This window comes from Dendrobates tinctorius, unplaced genomic scaffold (genome assembly GCF_039654945.1).
Source record: "Dendrobates tinctorius isolate UK_male_01 unplaced genomic scaffold, ASM3965494v1 ptg000128l, whole genome shotgun sequence".
Taxonomy (NCBI): domain Eukaryota; kingdom Metazoa; phylum Chordata; class Amphibia; order Anura; family Dendrobatidae; genus Dendrobates; species Dendrobates tinctorius.
This window is the reverse complement of record NW_027361796.1, coordinates 19,591,951-19,619,605: the sequence shown is the minus strand read 5'-3', so window position 1 is coordinate 19,619,605 and position 27,655 is coordinate 19,591,951. Positions and strand designations below refer to the sequence as shown.

Below are 27,655 nucleotides of genomic sequence, written 5' to 3'. Positions count from 1 at the left end.
AGCAGCCGAGTTGGCTTATACAGTTGTGGCCAAAAGTATTGACACACCTGCAATTCTGTTAGATAATACTCAGTTTCTTCCTGAAAATGATTGCAAACACAAATTCTTTGGCATTATTATTTTCATTTAATTTGTCTTAAATCAAAAAACACAAAAGAGAATGAAGCAAAAAGCAAAACATTGATCATTTCACACAAAACTCCAAAAATGGGCCAGACAAAAGTATTGGCATCCTCAGCCTAATACTTGGTTGCACAACCTTTAGCCAAAATAACTGTGACCAACCGCTTCCGGTAACCATCAATGAGTTTCTTACAATGCTCTGCTGGAATTTTAGACCATTCTTCTTTGGCAAACTGCTCCAGGTCCCTGATATTTGAAGGGTGCCTTCTCCAAACTGCCATTTTTAGATCTCTCCACAGGTGTTCTATGAGATTCAGGTCTGGACTCATTGCTGGCCACCTTAGAAGTCTCCAGTGCTTTCTCTCAAACCATTTTCTAGTGCTTTTTGAAGTGTGTTTTGGGTCATTGTTCTGCTGGAAGACCCATGACCTCTTAGGGAGACCCAGCTTTCTCACGCTGGGCCCTACATTTTGCTGCAAAATTTGTTGGTAGTCTTCAGACTTCATAATGCCATGCACACGGTCAAGCAGTCCAGTGCCAGAGGCAGCAAAGCAACCCCAAAACATCAGGGAACCTCCGCCATGTTTGACTGTAGGGACTGTGTTCTTTTCTTTGAATGCCTCTTTTTTTCTCCTGTAAAATCTATGTTGATGCCTTTGCCCAAAAAGCTCTACTTTTGTCTCATCTGACCAGAGAACATTCTTCCAAAACGTTTTAGGCTTTTTCAGGTAAGTTTTGGCAAACTCCAGCCTGGCTTTTTTATGTCTCGGGGTAAGAAGTGGGGTCTTCCTGGGTCTCCTACCATACAGTCCCTTTTCATTCAGACGCCGACGGATAGTACGGGTTGACACTGTTGTACCCTCGGACTGCAGGGCAGCTTGAACTTGTTTGGATGTTAGTCGAGGTTCTTTATCCAACATCCGCACAATCTTGCGTTGAAATCTCTTGTCAATTTTTCTTTTCTGTCCACATCTAGGGAGTTTAGCCACAGTGCCATGGGCTTTAAACTTCTTGATGACACTGCGCACGGTAGACACAAGAACATTCAGGTCTTTGGAGATGGACTTGTAGCCTTGAGATTACTCATGCTTCCTCACAATTTGGTTTCTCAAGTCCTCAGACAGTTCTTTGGTCCTCTTTCTTTTCTCCATGCTCAATGTGGTACACACAAGGACACAGGACAGAGGTTGAGTCAACTTTAATCCATGTCAACTGGCTGCAAGTGTGATTTAGTTATTGCCAACACCTGTTAGGAGCCACAGGTAAGTTACAGGTGCTGTTAATTACACAAATTAGAGAAGCATCACATGATTTTTCGAACAATGCCAATACTTTTGTCCACCCTCTTTTTTATGTTTGGTGTGGAACTATATCCAATTTGGCTTTAGGACAATTCTTTTTGTGTTTTTTTCATTTAAGACAAATTAAATGAAAATAATAATACCAAAGAATTTGTGTTTGCAATCATTTTCAGTAAGAAACTGAGTATTATCTGACAAAATTGCAGGGGTGTCAATACTTTTGGCCACAACTGTAGCTGCCATTAGGAGAGGCCAGACCCGAGTAAAAGAATTGAGAGGTCAGACACGACTGAAAACCCGAAAGAGACCAGACCCAAGTAAAGGAATCGAGAGATTAGACCCAAGTGAAGATCCGAAAGAGACCAGATCCAAATTAAGACTCGGGAGAAACCAGAGCCTGGAGGGCTGAGACAAGTAAGCAGAGTCAGGGCCGAGACATAGATGACTAGGCCGCCACATAGAGACGTTCGTGTGAGCCGTCGCTTCCAGTGTAGACGTATGGTGCAAAGTGGAGAATGGGGTTGTGTTTCAGGGAACAAAGACTGCCAATGTGCAGAGTGTACAGAGTAACCCACCAATCTGGAATTTACAGCCTAGCAGGAAGTATTGTCGACCCTCGTTAGGGCCTGTCTGACATTCTACGTTGCCTAAAGAGTAACGACGGTGATGGGCCTGGTACTGATAGTGATGCCCTTTTGGTTAGCTTATTAAGAATAAGACCTCACTGATAGAGATGGGAGAACCCATCCATGCTGATCACCTAGTGTACGGGCACAAAATTCTCCAGGAAGTCCGTGTTACTGTCCGAGTTCAGAAGCCCGAACATCGAGTATTTCCCACGCTGTCATCTGCAAGACAGCGCAAGAAACACCAGCGGCTCAGATCAGCGGTAAGATCATTATTGCCAGTCAGAGCACTGAGGTTCCCACACTGTCAGATTACAGTGTGAGCCAGCAGCTTTGACCGGCAGTAAAAAGGTTACTAACAGTCACAGGTGTCAGCTCATGAGAGTACTACTCTCATCAGCTTATGCCTGTGCTTACAATAAATAAGTTTAAAGAAAAATGATGTGGGGTCTCTTATATTTTTGATAACCAGTGCAGGCAGAACTTACAGCTATGGGCTGCAACTCTCAGCTGTCAGCTTTATCATGGCTGGTTATCAAGAATAGAGTGGTCCCATGCCGTTTTTTTCTTTTTAATTATTTAAATAATTAAAAAAACTGAGTTGGGTTCCCCCATTTTTGACAACCAGCCAAGCTAAAGAAAACAGCTAGGGGCTGGTATTCTCAGACTGGTAAAGGGCCATGGATATTGCCCCTAGCCTTAAAATAGCAGCCCGCAGCCGCTCCAGAAAAGACGCATCTATTAGATGAGCCAATTCTGGCGCTTTGCCTGGCTCTTCCCACTTACCCTGGTGCGGTAGCAAGTGGGGTGATGGTTGTGGGGTTGATGCCATAAGTGAGGTCATCGGGTTCATTAGGTTTGAACTTTGGTGAACTTTCTCAAGCCAGCTCCACGCCAGACACTTGAGGAGCGATTACGATCCAGTCAGTATGTTCCAGATGGTGGGGGATGGCGGTTGCATCACTGTCAACAATTGGCGCAGTATGCATGATCAATTAGCATACGTCCTGATACCTAATTAGTGCATATCACTTCTGAACAATATCATAACACCACAACCAGAGAATTATAATTATGAGATTAATGAAGAGATACATGCTTTGAATATGATAGAAAATCTAGTTTTATTAAAGGGATATGTGAGGGATATGGTTGTTTATTATTTTCTATCTCTTTCAGTTGATATGAGCTTCAATGGATTAGGCATAAGGTGAGTATGTCTGTGCATTTTTATTTTTATTTCAAATAAAGGTGTCAGTGTCTTTCTTTCAAATGAAAGATTTTATTCTGGCTGTTGATATCTGAGTAGCACCTTTCATACAACTTGGAACCTTTACAGAAACATGGTAAGGTCATGTCACTAGTACTAATGGGGGTTGTCTACTACTTGGATGACCCTTTCTTAAATGTAAGTGTAAAGGTAACAAGCAGGAATGCGGGATGCAGTGACGGGACGCAGGCAGAGCAAGGGTTAACAGGTTTATTTACAGGGGAATGTACTCCACGCAGGGAGTGAGGGATTGTAGGGTGATGATAAGGAATGGGGGCAGAACTGGGAGAGTGGTAGGGTAGGTCAGGGACGAATGAAAGTTCAGTAATAAAGAGGTGAATCTTATCAGTCTGTAGTCTTCTTGAGTGCAGCTTCTCAGGGTTCCAACGGTGGCACCGACAGCAGCGATAAGTGACGTCTTGGTGAGGTCTGTAACAGGCGGTGATCCAACTGTGGCACAGACAACAGTGGCATGGGACGTATTGGTGAAGTCTCTGAGAGGCAGGAAGATTTCCCGTACTCAAACCTATCTAGCACGGTACTGAGTCTAGTGTGGGGAACCGCCGGAACGGGACTTCGCTCCGCGGTGTACACAAGTCCTTGGTAGCGAGGCTCTGTCCTAGCCGTCTGTCTCTCTCTCTCTGTGCATCGCACTCACAGTGCAGTCTCTGCCTTCACTAGGGTCACTTCCTAGCGTGGAGGGTAGCAGGAAGCTGACAGTCGGTTGTCCACAAACGGTTTACCTGTATGCAGGGGTCTGTCAAGCGTGCGGTCACTATTGAGCAGAGCGTGTGCGATACTCACTATCACGCCGGGTACGGCACTCGGCTTAGCTCTGCTCTGCTGGTACGGTTCTGCTCTGATGGCACAGCTCCACTCTGCAGGCGACGGGGGCTCCTTCTATACAGCCCGTCTCCACACCAATACTTTTTGGTGGGGGGAAGCAGAGCGCACTGTTCTCTGCTCTGCGAGCTGCTTTCTGCCCTGTTCTCCGCACTGCTCTGCGCCGGCGCCAGACTGACCTTTTTTGCGCGCTTTTCCCTTTTATCCCCCTGCTGCTGCACGCGCCTTTCCCAGCTCTCCTCGGTGAGCAGGAAGATCAGTCTCTCTCCTCCTTCCCTCCTGCAGCAGGGGAAGCTCCGCTTCTCTCAGGCTTCCCCCAGACAGCAGGGGAAGGTCCGCCCCACTCAGGCTTCCCCCCGGGAACAAAGGATGCAGCCTTTCTAGTTCCGGACCTGGCATGCAGGTTCCCGCGGTCCAGTCTATCTCCTTACATAAGGAAAAATAAAAAAGGCTCGTACTAATCGCCTACACTAGTTCTGTTCCAGTGATGTGGCAGCCATGTGTATCAGCTTTAACGTGACATTGTTATGCTGTTAGGCTGCAGCACTCACGTGGCATAACAAAGTACCACGAGCACTGGGACACCTAGCACTGTTCCAGCGATGTCTGTGCTGGGTGAGTAAATGGTGGGAAGTGAAGAGGTCAGTGGGAGGTGAGGATATACTTTTATTATTTTATACAGGGGCTACAACATTTGAGAAAGCGATGTCCAAGAAATTGAAAAGTCCTTTGGGTGCAAATAGTCATTTTTTTTAAGCATATAATAACCTGAAAAACAAATCTTCAATGGGTAAAATAAGTATTAGAAAAAGTAGACAGCAATGTTTCCTGTTGGTTTTCTCTAATCTTAACAAAATATCTGTGTCGAGCTCATAATACTGTTTGGCTTCGAAAATAAACCCATTAAGATATCATAGTGGCTTTCCTGTTCATTGCCACGAGTAATGTCACTGTGGCTAACACAATTCTGATGTTGCAAAGGGAGAAGTTGTCCTGACACTCTCAATTAAGATTTATTGTTTTATTGTATTGCAATACACTGTTTTATATGTGATGTTACATGCTTTATGCAGCAGCAGTTTAGTTAGCCTGTGGATAGGGTTAACAGTTAAAATCCATCCCAGGTTGAGAGGAGTTATATGGGCACACCACCAGAAGCCGTCGGACACACGGCACCCCCACAGACCAGCTGCTATCGGTGGCTGCTGCCGTTCGGAAGCACCTGCCAAGCTGCTCTGTCTTCTTGTAGTGGCTGCCGCAGGGTACTGCACATCCGTGTCCTATTGATTTGAATGTCACAGCAGCTTACATGACTGAAACTCATGTGACATCATAGTAATGTACCTCATGGGAATACAAATGATATAACCTACCTAAATAAAACCTACTTGAGAAGTCAGCAGCTAGCCTGATGAAAAAGTAATTATGATATCACAGTAGCTTACCTGACAGAATAATTAGTGTGATTTCAGAACACTTCTGTAAAACCCACCTGTGATGTCTTAGTATCTTACTTGATTGAAGTGCACTTATAGTTTACCTGAATAGAACTTACTGTGATGTGATGGAAACTAAGTAGAAATCTCCCAGTTTATCTAACATGTGACCCACTTGTGATTTTACAACTAAATAGCAGAGCAACATCACTGTAGCTTATCAAGTGTCAGACATAACAGCAAAGGTTCCATGTACATAAATAGTCCATGGGACACCTTGAGTTGCAACTGAGGGGTACCAGAAATAGACTACTTAATTCATGCATATGTAGAAAATCCTGCTGTGACGATTCACCAGTAACTGTGAGACCTAGATAGGTTGTAGTGTACAAAAATCAATGACATTTTCCTATTCACAGTGTAGGATTCACTCAAAGTTTCTCTATGGGACCTACATAAATAACTAAGCATACTGAATGTGTGAATGTGGCCTTAGACTTTATGAACCCCAACAGTCCCTGTTCTGCCTTCATACACGTTGACACGGTGTGCAATCTAGCATACAGCATAAACCACCTTCTATCTTCCAAAATAAGCAGACTGTTCCTCTCCTGGAGCCGTTTATACATTCTCTAGCCTTGTGGACTTGTAGTATATCTCTTCCCAGAAGTAGAGCTATTGGGGTTCCTGGATCCATCTCAGGTATCAGGTGGGCCATACGCTTTAGATGGGGGTGATGTGTCGTCACCTCCTGTGAAGGTATTTCTGACCTGTTGTCAGAAATCTGGTTGCACTCCAGGATGGTTGGTAGCGATAGGCTGGTTTGGCCATCTATGGACTCCACCTTGTATCTGGTTGCTTTTCTCCCCACTGTCTCAATGGTACATGAACATGTCCTCAGGGTGTAGGGAGAACGAGGGCCTACAAAGTTGAAGTTTTCAAAGAAGATGGACCTGGCTAGGGACCTGTTACTTTGGTCATCCAGGATTGTGTATGGCTGCCCATACACTCCAGAATCCAGTACAAACTTATTACCCTCACCCACAAAGCTCTCCATGGCTCAGCACCACCCTACATCTCCTCCCTTGTTTCAGTATACCACCCTACCCGCACCCTCCGTTCTGCTGATGATCTGAGGCTATCATCCTCAACAATCAGAACCTCCCACTCCCGTCTCCAAGACTTTACATGTGCTGCGCCAATTCTTTGGAATGCACTTCCCAGGTCAATATGATTAGTCCCCAATCCCCACAAGTTTAAGCGTGCTCTGAAAATGCATTTATTCAGACTGGCCTACCGCCTCAACACATTAACCTAATCTATCCCTGGATGGCACAGTCTAAAGTTTTACCATAACCAGGTTCCCCGTATCATGCTCCCACATGCTTTATGCATCTGTGATGTTTGCAGGTACGCAGGATGCAGTGACGAGTCGTGAGACAGTTAGGTGCTTTCTATATTAACGTTTATAAGACTAGAGGGGACTTTCCTCAGTCCCGGCCTGATCACTAAAAGGGGTAACACGGGTTGCCCTCACAGGGGGTTCTATACAAGCACACACAAACGGGTAGAACACGACTACTTCCGGTCAACAGCAGGTCACTATAGGGCCGCGGTATGGTCGACTACGGGTCCTTAATTATAAAATCAACGTAGCCGTCCAGAGGTCCCTCGCCGTTCGGGTTGGTGGTCTTTCGGCGTAGTAGTTGCTGGGCCCAGTTGCTGAGGCGATGACGAAGACTCCGCGCACTCCGGCGCGCTGTTGACACTGGAGCCCCGCAGGCTCCAGCGTAGTCCTTGGACGGTTGGGCTGCAGCCCCTGGCCTGGGGCAAGTGGCAGTGGTGTGTGTGACAGGCCACCTGCACAGCTATCTGCTGCGATGGGGAGTCCGCGGTCAGCGAAGGCCCGGCCCCTGCTGCGGACCGGAGCGGGACAGTGGTGGCCGCTGGCGGTACTGTACTTGCTGCGGCCACTGGTGAGAACAGGGCAGCTGCAGATGGCGGGGAAAAGGCCACAGCCGCGAGCTGGAGCGAGGCGGCAGCGGCCGCGGGTGACCACGGGTAGGCTGCGGGCTGGGGGGAGGCGGCAGCGGCAGCGGGTTGAACTGGGGCCGCAGTGGCCGCAGGCTGGAATGGGGCAGCAAGTCCCGGATATTCGCCTTGATACCCTCCCTCTGGAGTCCTTGGTGAGCGTCCTCCCTGGCATTGGTGAGTCGCTCTCGCTTTCAGCCACTCCCACGGTCTCCTGCTGTCTCTGTGTCAGTCTGCTGACTCATCGTCCTGGGAATTCCCCACCTCCTTTATATTGGTCCCTCCCCTGGCCCATCTGTCTATCACAACGGTCCGTCCCCGAATTCTGTCCCCCCGGGGACAGTTTCCCCCGGAACCCAGATGACGGCTCCCCTGGTTCCGGCCCGGACACTCGACGGGGGCCATTCCTCCCTCACTCCCCCGCCCTGTATGCTCGCCAGTCCTCGGGCAAGGGTTTTTGTAGATTCGGGTTAGTTTTTTGGGACGACAGACCTTGTCGCCATATGAACTGGTCCTGTTCATAACGTTCAGGGGGTTTGCCAGCTGTTGACCGCTCGGAGCATCGAAGCTCGGGTGTAGTGGAGTCTTCTGGGGTGGTGGAGGGTGGTCGAATAGTTGGTTCTGGCGGGATGCCCGGGTCTACTGTCGTGCTACTATTAGGGCGACCCACAGATGCGACGGGGAAGTCCTCGTCGTCATCCAGGTCCCAGACCGGGGGCAGGGGGTCGGGGACCTGGAGGGTCGGTTCGTGCCGCGGGGGATCGGTAGACATACAAGGTCGTAACATGTTATGGTGCACAACCCGAGTGTGAGGCGCGCTGTTTCCTTCGTATTGTATTTCGTACACAGGCCCGTCGGGGCTTATTCGGCGCAACACTCGGTACGGGTTCACTTCCTACCGTGGTTCTAACTTGTTTTGGGGGCGTTGATCAAGTATTAGTACCCGATACCCAGTTTGAAAGTCAATGGGTGGGGGCAATGCTCCCCCTGGTGTTCTAGATCCTGGAGCTTTGCATGGCGATACAGTGGAGGGTCTGCAGCCGGTGCCGTTCCGGACCCACGAGGATACCCCGGTCCAGGGTTTGGGTTCTTCCGGGTTCAATTCCACCTCCGTAATTCCTTTGCCTTCCCGTCCGAACAGCAATGAGTAGGGGGTGTAACCAGTCACTCGATGCACCCGATTGTTATATACCCACACCAGCTCGGGGACATATTCAGGCCAGCGGGCCTTGCGGTCGCTCTCCAGGGTGCGCAGCATTTGGATTAGCGTATGATTGAATCGTTCGCAGGCTCCGTTTCCCTACGGGTGGTATGGCGTAGTCCGCGATTTATCGATACCGTAAAGATGGTGTAACTCTTCCATGACTTTTCCTAGAAAGCACGCCCCTTTGTCCGAATGTATTAGTTGTGGACAGCCGTACACTTGAATAAAGTTCTTACAAATCGCATAGGCGTCCGACTCTGCTGTTTGGTCTCGGGTGGGGGTGACCACGGCAAACTTGGTGAAATGGTCCACCATAACGAGACAATGTTCATACCCCTGACAGGCAGGACCTATGGTTAGATAGTCCATGGTAAGAAGCTCCATAGGGGCTGATGTTACAATAGTTTGCACCGGGGCTCGTTGTGCGGAGGGTATAGCGAGCTCACACGCGCGGCAGGTTCGACAAACTTCTTCTACAGCAGCGTGCAAGCGTGGGTGGTACACTATTTGCTGCAGCCATTGTAAAGTCTTTTGAGCACCAAAATGAGCCCCCTTTTTATGGGCTTCCCGGGCCATTTGGTTGAGATGAGCTCTGGGCACGACCACCTGCCATATCGTAGCTGACGTGATTCGTGACATGGCTTTTCGATATAAAAGTCCCATTTTGATGGCTAGTTTTTCCCACTGACGCAACATCAGCAACATATCTTGGGTCAAAGTCTGTCTTTGTGAGCCCGTGGGCAATTTACCGGTGGCTACCCATCGGCGCAGGAGTCCAATTTCTGTATCTTCCTGTTGCTCCTGGATCCAGTTGTCACGGGGCTGTTCCATCATCCCTCCTAGGAGTCCCGGATGGGGCGCTTCTTGCGTATGGACTGTAAGCGCAGCGGTGGTGAGGGCGAATGGCATCTCGTCTGCCTCTAATTCATCGTCTCGACTTCTCTGGGTTGTTATCGGTCCGCACTATTACCTCGGAGCCCGCCAGGTACTCTGCGAACCGCTCCATCATTGCCCACACCACCGCGAGGAGCTTGAGCTTAAAGGAGCTGTAATTGTCCGGGTTGCGTTCTGAGTCGTGCAGCGATCGGCTACCATAGTCGATCACTTTCTCCCGGCCGTCCTGCACCTGTGATAACACAGCTCCTAGTCCCTGGAGGCTCCTGTCAGTATGCAGGATGAACGGTTGCGAGAAATACGCATATGTCAATACCGGGGGGTCCGAGAGAGCAGCTTTGAGATCTTGAAACGCATCCTCTTGCGGTTGCTGCCACTGGATCTTCTGCCCATTTGCCCCGGCGGGAGCCCCCTTCAGCAGGTCTTGCAGGGCTCGAGCTCGACGTGCAAAATTCTTCACGAACCGACGGTAATAGCCAGCCAGCCCCAAGAAGGCCCGCACGTCCTTCACCGTCTTGGGGGTAGGCCACCCCTGGATGGCAGCGACCTTTTCCAGGGATGGTCGGACGCCCTCTGCCAAGACGGTATGCCCCAGGTACTCGATTTTGGTGCGGAACAGGTGGCATTTCTGGGGCTTTACCTTTAACCCGTACTTCTGCAGCCGGCCGAGCACCTGCCCCAACCGCTTCAGGTGGTCCTCGAACGTGGCGGAGTAGATGATAATATTGTCCAGGTATATCATCGTGGCTTCAAAGTTGAGGTCTCCTAGACACCACTCCATCAAGCGCTGGAAAGTTCCCGGGGCATTGGCCAGCCAAACGGCATCCGATTGAACTCGAACAGTCCCATGGGAAGGATGAATGCCGTCTTGGCCCTGTCTTCCTCCGACATCGGCACTTGCCAGTACCCACTGGCCAGGTCAAGGGTTGAAAAGTACGTCGCGTTCCCCAGGGCAGACAGAGACTCTTCTATGCGGGGCTGTGGATATGAATCCTTGATGGTGCAGGCGTTCAACTTCCGATAATCCACGCAAAAACGCAAAGTGCCATCTTTTTCTGAACCAGGACAATAGGGGCCGCCCAAGGGCTTTGGCTTTCTTGTATGACCCCCTTCCGGAGCATTTGGGCTAACAGAGTTTTCACTTCCTGGTATAGCTGCGGAGGTATTTGCCAATATTGCTCCCAGATGGGGGCCTCTCCTGCCGTGGGGATCCAATGCATGATAGCCGTAGTATATCCAATGTCGTCCTTGTGGCTGGCGAAGACACTGTAAAATTGTCCAAGAAGTGTCTCTACTTTGAGAAGCTGGGCTGGCGTTAGGCCGGAAAGTTCGGCCCGCATTCTCTCCAGGATGACTCGACCTTTTTCTTGGGCTGAGGATGCAGCAGCCTGTTGGGTTCGTACCGTCACTGCCCAGGGATCTTCGGGTTGCACCCTCAACTGGACCGCGGGGTCCGGCAGCATCTCCTCCAGTGGCCTTACTTGTTTGGCCATTTTGGCCCGGGGCTTCAGGGCGATATCCTGATCTTCCAGGTTGACACAACGTACCAAGACGGTCCCTTCCCGCACTGTGGCCAGGCAGCGGACCACCAGGATGCCAGGGTGCAGGCGCTCCGAGTAACATGGCTCCATCTGCACCTCCACGCCCTACAGGGGTATCGGGGCGTGGATCGGCAGAGCCACCACCGTCTGCCCCGGAGGAAGCACGAGCGGAGGGGCCGCCGGTGCGATGACCTTGCCCAGCGCCTCACCCTCCTGGAACTCCTGGAGTACCTGCGCCTCCCGCCCCAACTGCTGGAAGACCTGCCTTTGGGCCGTGCGAGAACCCCACTGACTTAGGGTCTCCTGCGTGGTATCGTTGAGGATTAGATTGCCGAACTCCCGCAGTATGTTCACGCCCAAGATGATCGGATGACGGTCGTTAGTCTCTCCTTGGGTTAGGACCACTCTCCGGCGGTCGAGGGATTTGCCACATAATGTCATCTGGAGCCACACCACCCTGGCGACAGGTACCAGCAGTTGGTTTGCGGCCACTAGTCGTATCATGAGCCACCATTGGGGCCTTGCCGCTTCCGGGAAATGCTGCCGGAAGTACGTTGCCGGCATGGTCGTTACCTGCGGCCCTGTATCCACTAGGCACCGTACAGCACGACCCTCGACTTCGGCCCATTCTATTGGGCACTTAGCGACCAGTTCTTCGGGACTTCCACCACCCCTCGTTGTGGCTTCCGGCTCCGAGCGGCGTCCCCCATGCCCGGAGCCCTCTAGTTTAATGTCCGCCGGGGTGGGTATTTCCCATGCCGCGGACACTCCTGTGCGAAGTGGTCCAGTTCTCCACACTCATAACACCAGGGCAGTGAGGCTCGGCCACCCCGGGTATTGCGAGGCCCCCAGGGCCCGGAATTGTAGCCAGGTCGGCCGGGCGCGGGCTCCGTTCTTTTCTTCTCTTCAGCCAGCTCACCCCGGATACTCTTCAGTACTTGTCTCATTTCCTCGATCCATCGAGGTTCTTTGACAACGTTTACGGAAGACTCCAGGCTCCGGGCCTTCCCCACAGGAACCGTCATCCCCTGCTCTTGTTCTCGCACCCGGCCTGACTCCCCACTTCGGAGAAGGCTAAACGTGGGTTCACTCGGACCTGTTCCCGCAATGCCTGCTTGATTAGCGGGTCCCGGAGTCCAGTCACTAACAGGTCACGCAGGGTAATGTCGATGGGCCCTACCCCTATTCCGTCCTTCATTTCTATGGCGGTGTGTAGCTCCTGGAGGGCGTTCATATACTGGGTGATGGTCTCCCCCTCCCCCTGCATCCAACTGAACAACCGGGTTCTCAACTCCCCCACGTCTGTCGGATCCCCGTGGGTCTCTTCCAGGATCTGTAAGACCCTGGCGAAGGTGTTGTGATTCCCCGGGGGTCTCAACATAACCGACTTCTGTGCTTCCCCATCTAGCGCCATAAGGGCCACCTCAGCCTCTAAATTGGGGGTCATGGGGTGCATACGGAAAAGGCCCTGCATACGTTCGGTCCAGCTCCACAACGGTATTGGAGCCAGAAAACCGGGGCAAGTTACTTAGCATAGCCCCCAGGGAGATGCTGGAGCGGGGACCCCCATCATCAGCAGCGCCCGCAGCCCCACTCTGATCAGGCGCACCACCGTCTGCGCTCGGAGACTGCATCCTGCCGGCTACGCCAACTGTGGTGTTTGCAGGTACGCAGGATGCAGTGACGAGTCTTGAGACAGTTAGGTGCTTTCTATATTAACGTTTATTAGACTAGAGGGGACTTTCCTCAGTCCCGGCCTGATCACCAAAAGGGGTAACACAGGTTGCCCTCGCAGGCGGTTCTATACAAGCACACACAAACGGGTAGAACACGACTACTTCCGGCAACAGCCGGTCACTATAGGGCCGCGGTATGGCCGACTATGGGTCCTTAATTATAAAGTCAACGTAGCCGTCCAGACGTCCCTCGCCGTTCGGGCTGGTGGTCTTTCGGCGTAGTAGTTGCTGGGCCCAGTTGCTGAGGCAATGACGAAGACTCCGCGTACTCTGGCGCGCTGTTGACACTGGAGCCCCACAGGCTCCGGCGTAGTCCTTGGACGGTTGGGCCACAGCCCCTGGCCTGGGGCAAGCGGCAGCGATGTGTGGTGGCGAATGACAGGCCACCTGCGCAGCTATCGGCTGCGACAGGGAGTCCGCGGTCAGCGGAGGCCCGGCCCCTGCTGCGGACCGAAGCAGGACAGTGGTGGCCGCCAGCGGTACTGTATTTGCCGCGGCCACTGGTGAGAACAGGGCGGCTGCAGGTGGCGGGGAACAGGCCACAGCCGCGAGCTGGAGCGAGGCAGCAGCGGCCGCGGGTGACCACGGGTAGGCTGCGGGCTGGGGGGAGGCGGCAGCGGCAGCGGGTTGAACTGGGGCCGTAGTGGCCGCAGGCTGGAATGGGGCAGCAAGTCCCGGATATTCGCCTCGATACCCTCCCTCTGGAGTCCTTGGTGAGCGTCCTCCCTGGCATTGGTGAGTCGCTCTCGCTTTCAGCCACTCCCACGGTCTCCTGCTGTCTCTGTGTCAGTCTGCTGACTCATCGTCCTGGGAATTCCCCACCTCCTTTATATTGGTCCCTCCCCTGGCCCATCTGTCTATCACAACGGTCCGTCCCTGAATTCTGTCCCCCCGGGGACAGTTTCCCCCGGAACCCAGATGACGGCTCCCCTGGTTCCGGCCCGAACACTCGACGGGGGCCGTTCCTCCCACACATCCATTAGCCCTCTGTGTCTGTACTGTTACACACTTAACATTATGGCTGGTCCAAACAATCAGGGCAATTGTTACCACCCACCTTTCGTGTCTCCCCTTTTTCCTCATAGATTGTAAGCTTGCAAGCAGGGCCCTCATTCCTCTTAGTATTTGCTATAATCTATGTGATTATTGTTATGCTGTAATGTCTATTGTCTGTACAAATCCCCTCTGAAATATAAAGTGCTGCGGAATATGTCAGCGCTATAGAAATAAAATGTATTATTATTATTATATCTTGAGGGCTTTGTCCTTGCGGCCTGCAGGATAGACTCAGACAAGGCAGATTTTTTGAACAGGACCTTCCTCCTGTGAGCCCCTTACAGAACTCCGTACATTTAGAGCTGACCTCAGGGGTGTCTTAGTCGGTGTCTTTCTGCTTCTCATCGTGCTCCTCTGCTTGTGACAACACTCGTGGAGTTGCTCCAGGGTGCATGGCTGTATTGTGATCCGTGCTGCTGCATTCTGCACATTTCCTGCTAGCTTCACAGTTCCTGGCGAAGTGAGAGGTTGTGGCACAACATTTGAAGCAGATGTTATTCTCCTTGAGGAAACCTTTGCGATCCTCCAAAGACTTCTCCCTGAGGCTCTGCATTTTAGTAGAGGATGTGGTTTCTTATGTAGAGGACAATGTTTACTGACATTCTGAGGCTTACTCTCGTCTGGAGGAGGTTTATTCACATTGTGGGGAGGGTCTGTGGAAATAATGTTAGTTTTATGGACTGACACAAGTGTCCTACTGGGTTTGACACCAGGGGCAGTGGAATACGACAGAGTAAAGTCAAAACTAGGGTCATTTCTAATCCTAGATTGCTGGGTTACAAAATCAATAATTACAATGAAAGGAGTGAATGATACATTATGATTTTGCTTATACTGTGAACCACATGTAATCCACTTTTCTTGTAGGTTGTAAGGAAGTTTCTGTACTATCGGATTGACACCCTTAGCGGTGTCTAAGAATGCCAATCCGGGCAAGTCTCCTTCCTCCTGGGCAACCTGTAATTCAATCAATAAATCACTCAATTCTCTAAGCTATTGATAACCTTTAGGTCCTATCTTAGGAAAATCATCAATTCTTTTATATAAAGCATTTTCTATGACTTCTACTGTCCATAGCATTCATCAAGTGTTTCCCACACTTTACGTAGACCAGTAAGGGGATGATTTACATTAATGTCTCTCAGTCTTTTGGCATGTTCGACCGACTCACTTCCGATCCACTTTACTAGGAGATCTAACTGCTCACTACAAGAAAGGTCCATACCATGAATGGCGTTCCGGAACGAGGCTCACCATGAACTATAGTTCTCGGGTTTGTCAGCAAACTTTACAAGTCCTTTTGTAACCAGTTCTCGGTGGGCAAAGAACTTTGCAAAGTCCATGGTGGCTCTGTCAGTACTGGTACAAGCCGGTGTGTTACAGTCATGTCTACTGTGTGGTGTATCACCATACCTGTAAGATGCTTCTGACTATGGATAGTCTGTACAGTACCATCTTGGTGAAGAAAGTGTCTCTTTAAGGCGGGATGGGAGCTGTACCTTCTTCTCAGTGGAACAGTAGCTGCGGTCGACATCTCTGTGCTGGATGTCTTCTCGTCTATGGTAGTGAAGTTTGGGGTTGGATCGCTGGTAATCGGCATAGGCGGATTGATATGATGCGTCAGGGCTGTCATTCACGCTGGAATGTTGACGGACGTACTCTGCGACGTGCTGCGCTGGATCTTGCTGCTCTAGATCTGTTCTGAGAATGTGGCAGTGTCTCTCAGAAACAGGATTCTTCATAGCTTCCAAATACTCTGCCTTAGCTATTGCAGCTGCTGTCTCTTTGTCTGCCGCAAGTTTTTCTAGCTCTGCTTGCAAACGTGCAGTTTCCGCTTCTCACTCTGCCTGCAAACATGCGGTTTCGGCTTGCAGACATGCGGTTTCGGCCTCTCTCTGCCTGCAGACTTGCGGTTTCGGCTTGCAGCCGTGCGGTTTCGGCCTCTCTCTCTGCCAGCAGACGTGTGGCTTCCGTCTCTCTCACTGCCTGCAAACGTGCGGTTTCTGCATCTTGCTCTGCCTGTTTCAGCTTTAAATGCATCTCTCGTTCGGCCTTGGCACGAGTGACAGCAAAGAGCTCTGTTATTGATGACCTGCCAGAACTTGCTCATGACCTCATTTTGAGTGAGGATGTGCTGTTTCGAGACATTGTGCGCTTAGCTGCGTATTGCTGTGTATACTGGCGGGAAACAGTCTATGCGTGGCGGGCTTCTGCGTGCCGGGAAAGATGAAGCACTTGTTGGCGGGCTGCACTCTCAGTACTTGTGACTGTATGGCGGCCGCTGCAGTATCCGCAGGCAGTGCGGTGTGGATACAAGCGGCTCCTTAAGTAGTATTCGCTATCGCAGGTGTCTAGCATCTGTTTTACTGTTCTGCCTTCATACACATTGACACGGTGTGCAATCTAGCATACAGCATAAATCACCTTCTATCTTCCAAAATAAGCAGACTGTTCTCTGTAGTCTAACTTGTTTATTGGTGAAAAGTATAGAACATGTGGTAAAACAATAAAGAATACAAAAGACATGGGTAAGTATTGGGCAGATGATCATACAGCTAACACAATTACATGAAGTATACAGTGTGATGCAAACTTTACATGGAATGCACAAGTGTCTAATTACATCTACTGAGCACTAGCTGCTATACAACACTGTACAACACTGCATTGCAAGAAAAGATATTAATCTTACCAGATATGCTTTACCGGATAGCAACTCAAGTAGGGGAGTTACAGGAGGACAAATAAACAACATGTGTCCTATGAAATACGCAGAAGAAAATGGCATCTTCCTCATCCCAGATACATTGCTTCAGTCCCACAATGCAACACTCTGCTATTAAGGCACAGGCTATAAATGCTATTTAAGACACAGCTATAAATTCAGCCACTACTAGATGGTGCTATAACTAAATCAGCACATAATACAAACATATTTGCCCTATATTCAGAGGGTAGAACCGTCCCTGCTGACCAATGCCCTGTTGCGAGCATAAGGCCTTAAAGGGAACCAGCTATATTAAACAAACAGTTCCCTGTGCAGGGAACAGATAATAGAGCACAAGGAACTGAGCAGATACAGTACATACTGTACTGTGCAAATGTTTTAGGCTGGTGTGGAAAAAATGCAGCAAAGTAAGAATGGTTTCTAAGAATAGTAGTGTGAACAGTATGTTTTTATCAATTAAAAAATGCAAAGTGAATGAACAAAAGAGAAATCTAAAACAAAACAATATTAGGTATGACAACTAGTGATGAGAGAGCATACTCGGTAATGCTCGGTACTCGCCTGAGCATCGCTGTACTCGCGGTACTTGGCGAGCGCCGAGCATTTCCTGGATTATTCGACGGGAGCTCGGGTCCCCGCCCTTTATAAGTTAGTGTGGGTATACCATAATAGAATACACAAATCCAGCTAAATCAACAGTCCTTCTAAGGATGAATTAAGGGGTATATAGATTGCAGGGCTAGATAGGCAGGGAGTGTATGTGCGTATATACAGGGTGGGCCATTTATATGGATACACCTAAATAAAATGGGAATGGTTGGTGACCCAGATCGGCGTGCTGAATTTGCAGAATGGGCAAAACAAAACTTGGAACAGGACCCTCAGTTTACACAGAACATTATGTTCAGTGATAAGGCAAATTTTTGATTACACAAAGCCCAGCCTCATGTCATCCCAATGTGGATTGGTTATGAACTATTTTGTGTGACATAACTCTCTGATTTAAGGGCACAAACTTTAAAATTTTGAAAATTGCTACATTTTCTACATTTTTGCCAAATTTCCATTTTTTTCATAAATAAACGCAAGTCACATCAAATAATTGTTAGCACTATCATGAAGTACAATATCTCACTAAAAAACAATCTTAGGCTAAGTTCACATTTGCGCCGTTTTGCGCAGCGTTTCGAGCGCACATAAAACGCACGAAAAAACGCTTGAAAACACTTGTAAACGCTGCGATATTTAATCGCATAAGCGTGCGCATGATGACAAAAAATGCAGCGTTTGTATGCGATTTCAAGCGTTTTTCCATGCGTTTGCATTTTTTATGCACATGGGTTGTCCTAGGTGTCACATTTCGCAGGAGAAAATCCTTGCAAAATTCTTGCAACAGACTCCACTAATGGGGACATCAGTGGGCGTGTGTTTAGGGAATTCTTTATATAGACCCTGTTTACAGCCGAATTCTTCACATTTGCTTGCTTTTTCTGTTGTCAACATGGATCTGCGCTGGAAGAGTTTTCACTTTAACTTGGATCTGGACATCGCGATGGCTCAGGCTTACGCATTTGATTCCCATCAACAAAGGGAGAGTGGGAGACAGCGAAGACGGCAGTGGGGGCGTTTGTGGATACATCCGATTATTGAACTCCGGGAGAGCCGTGGAGCGTACCACACCCTCTACAGCGAGCTCCAGGCAAATCCGGAGAAATTTACTGATTATACCCGGATGTCCCAACAAAGCTTCAGGGATTTACTTGCTCGTGTTCAACAATCCATCCGGAGACAGGACACACAGCTCCGTCGTGCGATTCCTCCGGAGGAATGGCTCCTGGTCACATTTCGGTACGTATTACAAAACCAATGCCTGCATAATTTTGTTTGTTCTGACATGTACTATTCCAAAGCTGGCAGAAATATTGTTCTGCCATGTAGTAAACAAAAGGCTGCAGAATTATTTTTATGGCATGAATTTTTTTTGCTTGTTTGTTTTAAAAAGCCATATACGTGAATATTAATTTTTGTTCTTTCTCTGTTTCTGGCTACTGGAGAGAGCCTTTTTTCACTCCACTTCCAGTATCGGATTGGAATATCCACCTTGTCGGGAATTGTTGCGGACACCTGCCGGGCTTTGTGGAATGTTCTCTGTACAGAATTTATGCCCCTGTCCACCGCAGAAAAGTGGATGGAAATAGCTGACAAATTCTTGACAGTCTGCAATTTCCCCAACTGTTTGGGAGCAGTGGATGGTAATCAAACCCAAAAGAAAAGGCTCGGAGTACTACAACTACAAAAAGTACTTTTCTACAGTACTCACGGCCATAGCGGATGCAGGCTGTGTTTGTTGCAGTGGACATCGGGTCATTTGGCCGTGGGAATGACTCCCAGGCTTTTAAGAACTCAGACATGGGATGGAGATTGTATGGCAATCATTTCAATTTCCCCATGCCACGGCCTCTTCCCATCACCGAATGTCCGCCACAGCCATTTGTAATGGTTGGAGATGAGGCCTTTCAAATGTGCCAAAACCTGCTTAAACCCTACTCCAGCCGGGACTTGGACCACACCAAAAAAATCTTTAATTACAGATTGACCAGGGCAAGAAGAACTGCTGAGTGTGCCTTTGGTATTCTTGTCTCCAGATGGCGAATTCTCACCACAGCTATTAATCTGAAACTGGAAACAGTGGATGAGGTGGTGAAGGCGTGTGAGGTTCTTCATAATTTGTGATGGCTAAAGAGCACCGTAACTTTGAACTAGATGAACCTGCTGCAAACCCATTGCCTGAATTCAATCAGCACCCTCTCAGGTCATCCGTTGAAGTTGGCCAAATGAGGGACCAATTTGCGGTCTACTTTATCTCAGATGTAGGATGGGTGGAATGGCAAGATCAAATGTTGTAAAGATTTTTTCTTGTGTGTATGTTAATAAAAATCCTGTTTTGATACCTGTACCGAGTGCACACTCCAATACAATAATCAACTGCCCAGGTGTACCAGTGAATTTATGATGCTGTGTTTTTTGCATCATGAATTTACTAGTACTCCTGACCAGGTGACTATACAAACACACAAGTTTTATGAGCTTTATCATCTCTCCAGTTTGTGTTCAATTTACAGCGACAGTGGAGATAATACAACTAATATTTGTGTCACCTGGCCTGATGTTACAAATAGTGATGTGGGGATGCACTAGCATCCTTCACTCTTTATGACCCCTGACCATGTGACTCTAAATATTATTTGTAGGATCACCACTGTGGCTTGAGTTTGAATGCAGACTGGAGCGATAATAAAGGTTATACAACTTCTACAATCCCCAGGCAAATCTGAGTGAACATGGCAAGCATTCAATGTGGCACAATATAGCAATACAATACAAAATGCAGACACTGTTGACCATGATAACACTGTTATGTTTCATACTAGAATATATCTAGCAGGAAACACAACAGTGTCATCAGGGACAATAATCAATGTGGCACAACAGAGCAATAAAATACACAATGCAGACACTGTTGACCATGATAACACTGTTATGTTTCATGCTAGAATATATCTAGCAGGAAACACAACAGTGTCATCAGGGACAATAGCCAATGCAGCACAACAGAGCAATGCAATACACAATGCAGACACTGTTGACCATGATAACACTGTTATATTTCATACTAGATTATATCTAGCAGGAAACACAACAGTGTCATCAGGGACAATAGTCAATGCAGCACAACAGAGCAATACAATACACAATGCACTCACTGTTGGGCATGATAACACAATTGTGTACCATGCTTGAAAATATCCAGCATGCCACACAACTGTGTTATCATAGAAAGACTGAATATGAAAATCAAGACAGAGGCAGAATAAAAAAAAAAGTTAATATTTACTTGCGTGGCTGCTCCTGCAATTCTGACTCAGATGCCGTGTCCAAAGATGTCTGAAAAATAACAAAAATTATTGTACACATGTGTATATAAAAGCAGCTATACTTACCCAAAATCTAGGGAAGGAAGATACTCACATCACACTCTGCTTGGGCCACTTCTTCCCGGGATGGTGTATAGTCTGATCCAGAAGACATGCTGCAATAAAAAAAAAATAAAAGGCATTAGTACATAATACATTAAAGGACAGGGAGACATTAGGTTTAAGAATACTCACATTCTTGCTGCTTTAGCTGGGATCAAAATTCTGTCTCTTTTTCTGTAGATGTCTGCTCTCCTCCAGCCTATCTGTAGAGTATTGTTCTGCCAGTGAACACCTCTTCTTTTATCTCCACAACCCACAAACAATGTTGCTTTGTGTAGGAGGTGGTTTAACCAGTGTCTAGACATTGTTTACTCAAAAATCGCACGCGCTCAATAGCGCTGCCGTACGCATGACCAAGCACATGCCAGCGACCCCATAGACTGTAATGTGATTTTTTGACGCATTCCGTGCGCATACGCTTTTTTGTCGAGGTGGGACGGAACAAAAAATGCAACATGTATCGTCTAGCGCACACCTGGAAAAAGCGCAGCGCATGAAAATGCTGATGAAGGCATGCAAGCGCTAGACCATGTGCCCACCGTGTTATACATAGGGGAGCAGGGCGCAAGCGGCCGATAGCACACGGTGCGCTGCGCTATAAAACGCTAATGTGAAACTAGCCTTAGAATTACAGAGTTATTACCTCATAAAGTGAGATTGGTCAGAATAATAAAATTTGGCTTGGTCATTAAGGTCAAAATTGGCTCGATTACTAAGGGTTTAAATTTGGAACCCTAGCTACATCCCATGGCCAGCCACCATATGAGCTTACCGAAGAGAGGTATGTGGTCATGATTTTTATCCAATAAAAGCAGATTTTGAGTTTTTGCCATTGACAATTCTGGAAGACACAATGCGCTGTGGTTCTGTACTATTTCCCTAAAATGAATGCTCCACGCCACCACAATTCATGCTATTTCCATGACACAGATTTAGTACTTTCTTTTGATACTCCTTTTTATTTTATGTGATTATATACACTGTATTGTTTTGTTCCTATTTTGAAACATCTTTGTACATTTTTATAAACACTGCCTACTTTTTAGAATAAATATATAAAATGTAATAGTTTCATTCATCTTTCTCTGTAAACAGCATCCCTGAAGACATACACTGTGTGCAGAATTATTAGGCAAATGAGTATTTTGATCACATCATCCTTTTTATACATGTTGTCCTACTCCAAGCTGTATAGGCTTGAAAGCCAACTACCAATTATGTAAATCAGGTGATTTGCATCTCTGTAATGAGGAGGGGTGTGATCTAGTGACATCAAAACCCTATATAAGGTGTGCTTAATTATTAGGCAACTTCCTTTCCTTTGGCAAAATGGGTCAGAAGAGAGATTTGACGGACTCTGAAAAGTCCAAAATTGGGAGATGCCTTGCAGAGGGATGCAGCAGTCTTGAAATTGCCAAACTTTTGAAGCATGATCACCGAACAATCAAGTGTTTCATGGCAAATATCCAACAGGGTTGCAAAAAGCGTGTTGATAAAAAAAGGTGCAAAATAACAGCCCATGAATTGAGGAAAATCAAGCGTGAAGCTGCCAAGATGCCATTTGCCACCAGTTTTGCCATATTTCAGAGCTGCAATGTTACTGGAGTATCAAAAAGCTCAAGGTGTGCCATACTCAGGGACATGGCCAAGGTAAGGAAGGCTGAAAAACGACCACCTTTCAACAAGAAACATAAGATAAAACATCAAGACTGGGCTAAGAAATATCTTAAGACTGAATTTCTAAGGTTTTAAGGACTGATGAAATGAGAGCGACTCTTAGACTCTTATGGATAGAAGGCTTTTGAGTGTCATCGTAAAGAAAGATGGCTATATTGGTCACTGATTTTTTTTGTTTTGTTTTTGAATGTCAGAGATGTTTATTTCTACATTTTGTGTTGTTATATTGGTTTACCTGGTGAAAATAAACAAGTGAGATGGGTATATATTTGGTTTTTATTAAGTTGCCTAATAATTATGCACAGTAATAGTTACCTGCACAAACAGATATCCTCCTAAGATAGCCAAATCTAAAAAAACTCACTCCAACTTCCAAAAATATTAGGCTTTGATATCTATGAGTCTCTTGGGTTGATTGAGAACATAGTTGTTATTCAATAATAAAAAGAATCCTCTAAAATACAACTTGCCTAATAATTCTGCACATGGTGTACACTGTGACTATCTATAACAGGTATATAATTGGCGAATATAAACAATTGATGATGGCAGCTAGTTCCTTTTCTTATTGTGGAGTTTGGCAGTGACATTACCGGGGTGTGAGTATATATAGTCCATATTTAGTCCATACAGAAAATCATTCCATACTGGCACTTCAAAGCATAATCATACAAAAAACGGACTTATATCATATTGTTGCCAATAAAAAGATCCAGAAATTAGATTAAAATCATTATTTTATTAATAAATATTAAAATAAACTTAAAACAACAAAATAACCCAGTAGGAGGATATTAAACGCCTTTTATGAAAAATGCACTGATATGCAAATAATTATCACATTAAATACTGAGCCCAATAAATTACAATAAGACTAAACCCCAAATATTAATTAGTAACATTTCATGGATCCCAAATAATCACACAAATAGCAGAATGCATATGAACCTTATAAATGCAGTCTCAAAATATCAATAATTAACAAATCAACCTAAATAGGAAAATAATTACTCAGTGACCGCAAAGTTCACCAAAATTAATAAAATACCCCAGCGCACCAATTAAATCATAGTAAGGGAGTGGTTTGCCTTCAATAAACCATAAGACCTATACGGCGCTTGTGCTGATCCGTGCAGCCGATACACGTGACTTCAGTGTTGTGCCCAAAAGTTTACATATCCCGGCAGAATTTTTGCTATCTTGGCCTTTTTTCAGAGAATTTGAATGATCGCTTCAAAGCTTTTTCTCCACTCATGGTTAGTGGTAGGATGAAGCCATTTATTGTCAAACTACTGTGTTTTCTCTTTTTAAATCATACTGACAACCCAAAACATCCAAATGACCATGATCAAAAATTTGCAAACCCTGGTGATTTTGACCTGATAACATGCACAGAAGCTGACACAAATGGGTTTGAATGGCTACTAAAGGTAACATCCTCACTTGTGACCTGTTTGCTGGAAATCAGTGTGTGTGCATAAAAGCTGAGTGAGTTTCTGGGATCCAGACAGACTCTTGCACCTTTCATCCTGTCACTGATGCTTCTGGATTGTGAGGATTGTGGAAAGCAAAAGAATTGTCAACAGATCAATGGTTAAAGGTAGTTGAACTGTATAAAACAGGAAAGGGATACAAAAAGATATCCAAGGAATAGATAATGCCAGTCAGCAATGTTAAAACTGTGATTAACAAATGGAAAATCAAGAGCTCTGTAAAAACAAAACCACGGTCAGGTAGACCAACAAAAATTTCATCCACAACTGCCAGGAAAATTGTTCAGGATGGAAAGAAAAACCCACAAATTACATCAGCTGAAATACTAGCCTCTCTGAAAATTAGCAGTGTGGCTGTTTCAAGATGCACAATAAGGAGACACTTGAAGAAAAATGGCAGGGATGTTCGAGTCGCCAGAAGAAAGCCAATACTGCGCAAATGTCACAAAGTTTCTTGCCTACAATACGCAAAACAGCACAGAGACAAGCCTCAAAACTTCTGGAACAAGCTAATTTGGAGTGATGAGACCAAAATTGAACTTTTTAGCCACAACCATAAGCGTTAACAAGGTCAACAAGGCATATGATGCAAGAAACACCATTCCTACTGTAAAGCACGGAGGTGGATGGCTGATATTTTGGTGTGAGCTACAAAGGCAAAGGAAACTTGTTCAAAGTTGAAGGAAAGCTGAACGCAGCACGTTATCAGCAAATACTGGAGTCAAATTTGAAATTATCAGCCCAGAAAATGCGCATGGGACGTACTTGGACGTTACAACATGACAACAATCCAAAACACAAGGCGAAGTCGACCTGTCATTGACTACAGCAGAGCAAAGTGAAGGTTCTGGAGTGGCCATCTCAGTCTGCTAACCTCAAGGGAGATCTCTAGGGAGATCTCAAGCACGCAGTTCATGCTAGATAGCCCAGGAATTTACAGGACCTCCAGAGTGGGCAGCTTTACCATCTGAGAAAATAAAGAACCTCATCCACAACTACCACAAAAGACTTCAATCTGTCATAGATGTTAGAGGGGGCAATACACAATATTAAGAAATTGTGTATGTAAACTTTTGGTCAGGGTCATTTGGATGTTTTGGATTGTCATTATGATTTAAAAAGAGAAAACACAGTTTTTTGACAATAAATGGCTTCATCCAACCACTAACCATGAGTGGAGAAAAAGTTTTGGTGTTATCATTCATGTTTTCTGAAAAAAGAACAAGAAAGAAAAAATCTGCCAGTGTTTGAGCACAACTGTATATACAACGCTGGCAAAAATTAAGAGACCACTGCAAAATTTTCAGTTTATCTGATTTTTCTCTTTATAGGTATATTATTGAGTAAAATAATAAGCTAATAAACTATAAACTAATAAACTACTGACAACATGCCTTCGAATTTCCAAGCACTTAATTTTGTACTTATTTTCAGAAAATGAGAAAAGATCAAAGGAACAAAAAATGCAGTGCTTGCAGACCTCAAATAATGCTAAGAAAACAAGTTCATAATCATTTAGAAACAACAATACTATTGTTTTAACTCAGGAAAAGTTCACAAATCAATATTTTGTGGAATAACCATGACTTTTAATCACAGCTTTCATGAGTCTTGGCATGCTTTCCACCAGTCTTTCACGCTGCTTTTGAGTGACTGTATGCCACTCCTGGTTCAAAAATGTAAGCAGTTCTTCTTTGTTTGATGGCTTGTGACTATCCATCTTCCTCTTGATTACATTCCAGAGGTTTTCAATGGGTTCAGGTCTGGAGATTGGGCTGGCCATGACAGGGATTTGATGTGGTGGTCCTTCATCCACACATTAATTAATCTAGCTGTGTGGCATGGCGCATTGTCCTGCTGTAAAAACAGTCCTCAGTGTTGGGGAACATTGCCTGAGCAGAAGGAATCAACTGTTTTTCCTGGATAACCTTGTATGTGGCTTGATTCATACGTCCTTAGCAAAGATTAACCTGCCCAATTCCAGCCTTGCTGAAACATCCCCAGATCATCAGCAATCCTCCACCAAATTTCACAGTGGGTGCAAGACACTGTGGCTTGTACACCTCTCCAGGTCTCCGTCTAACCATTAGACAGCCAGGTGTGGGGTAAAGATGAAAAATAGACTCATCAGAGAAGATTACCTCACTCCATTCATCTATGGTCCAATCTTTATGGTCTTCGGCCAACTTCAGCCTGGCTCTCCTTTGCTTCTCATTGATGAAAGGCTTTTTTCTACCTTTACATGACTTGATCCCTGCCTCTAGAAGCCTGTTATGAACTGTTCTTGCCATGCACTTCACCCAAGCTGCCATTTGCCATTCCTTTTGTGGCTCACTTGATGTCATCCTGCGGTTGCTGAGAGACAATCGAATAAGATGACGATCATCCTGGTCAGTGGAGAGTCGTTTTCACCCTCTGTCGGTCTGTAGCTTTGTTGTCCCCAATGTCTGCTGCTTGACCTTGTTGTAATGGACTGGCGTCTTAGAAATTTTAAGGATGGAGGCAACATGACACTCACTGTATCCCTCTGCTAGTAAAGCCAGAATTGAGCCCTTCTTTTCCTCAATCAAGACTTTTCTTTTCAACTCCTTTCGCATGGTTAAAAGTTATTTTTTCATTCCTATTACTTTGGGGATATTACTAGCACTTATTTTGCCATCCAGCTTGTCCTGATGCAAAAGGATTGTGAACACCACAACAGTGTTTTTTTTTATACTTTCGTTAAATAAGATTTGGCTCAGGTGATCACCTAATCAGAAGCACATTAAGTAGAATGAGGTGTACTCTGGTTGGAATTCAACTGACACTGGAATGGAATGGCTGTCAGACATGTAGAGAAGCTGATTTTTATAAAACTGTGCAGTGGTCTCTTAATTTTTGCCAGAGCTGTATATTCCATGCATTGGAATCAGATGTGTATATACTATACATTCACTGTGAGTACCCAATAACTGACCTCGTTCATCAATTGCATAATTGTCCTGGCGATCGGAGGCAGTGAAGTGTTCATTCTTGACAATTGGTACCAGCCGGGAGATCTGCGTGATTCCCCAGCTGTGTTCTCGTGACAAATTGGTGTCAGCTTTAGGATCTGTGTTATCTCCCTGTTGTTCAATTTGACAATTCTATTTATTTTATATCAAATCTATGTATCAGTCTGCTCAGCTATTTCTGCTCTATAACAGGAAGGCAACAGATTGGTCCACATATTTAATGTGGCATGTTACCGATTTTATTTACATGAATTAAAACAACAGGTACAGGAATAATTTTATGCAAGATTTTCTTGTGCATACCAATTAATTTGAAGCGCACTTCTAATGTGCCAAAAATACAGTAACTGTCTAGTACTATAATTAGAACACCATTTCCTTTATTAGACGTGTTATCTTTGAGCATGTAAATTTGTCCCAAATTGAAATAAAACTTTGTTACAGAATTAAATTAAATTAAAATGCAGCTTAGAATATTTTTTTGTTAAAACAAGAGTGCATCCTAGGATTATACTAAACCAGATCTGAAATTTTCTCATGTTGTTTATGAAAAAAAGTAGTAATTGTAGACTTGTCTATTCCAATGTATATGTAAAATTTTCTAATGACTTTTACAATCAATTGTGAATCACATCATATAAATAAAATACTTGAAAATACCCAATA

General features: G+C 46.2%; 1 long non-coding RNA gene across 1 annotated transcript in view; it reads right to left on the bottom strand.

Moving 5' to 3' along the window:
- Positions 1-20,879, bottom strand: part of LOC141047606 (uncharacterized) — a 96,569-nt gene extending 75,690 nt beyond the window's left edge. The window contains exons 1-2 of the long non-coding RNA XR_012219851.1: positions 20,819-20,879; positions 20,685-20,734 (exon numbers count right to left, since the gene is read on the bottom strand). This is a non-coding gene — a long non-coding RNA (uncharacterized lncRNA). The remainder of the gene's footprint in view (positions 1-20,684; positions 20,735-20,818) is intronic.
- Positions 20,880-27,655: the final 6,776 nt, after the last annotated feature.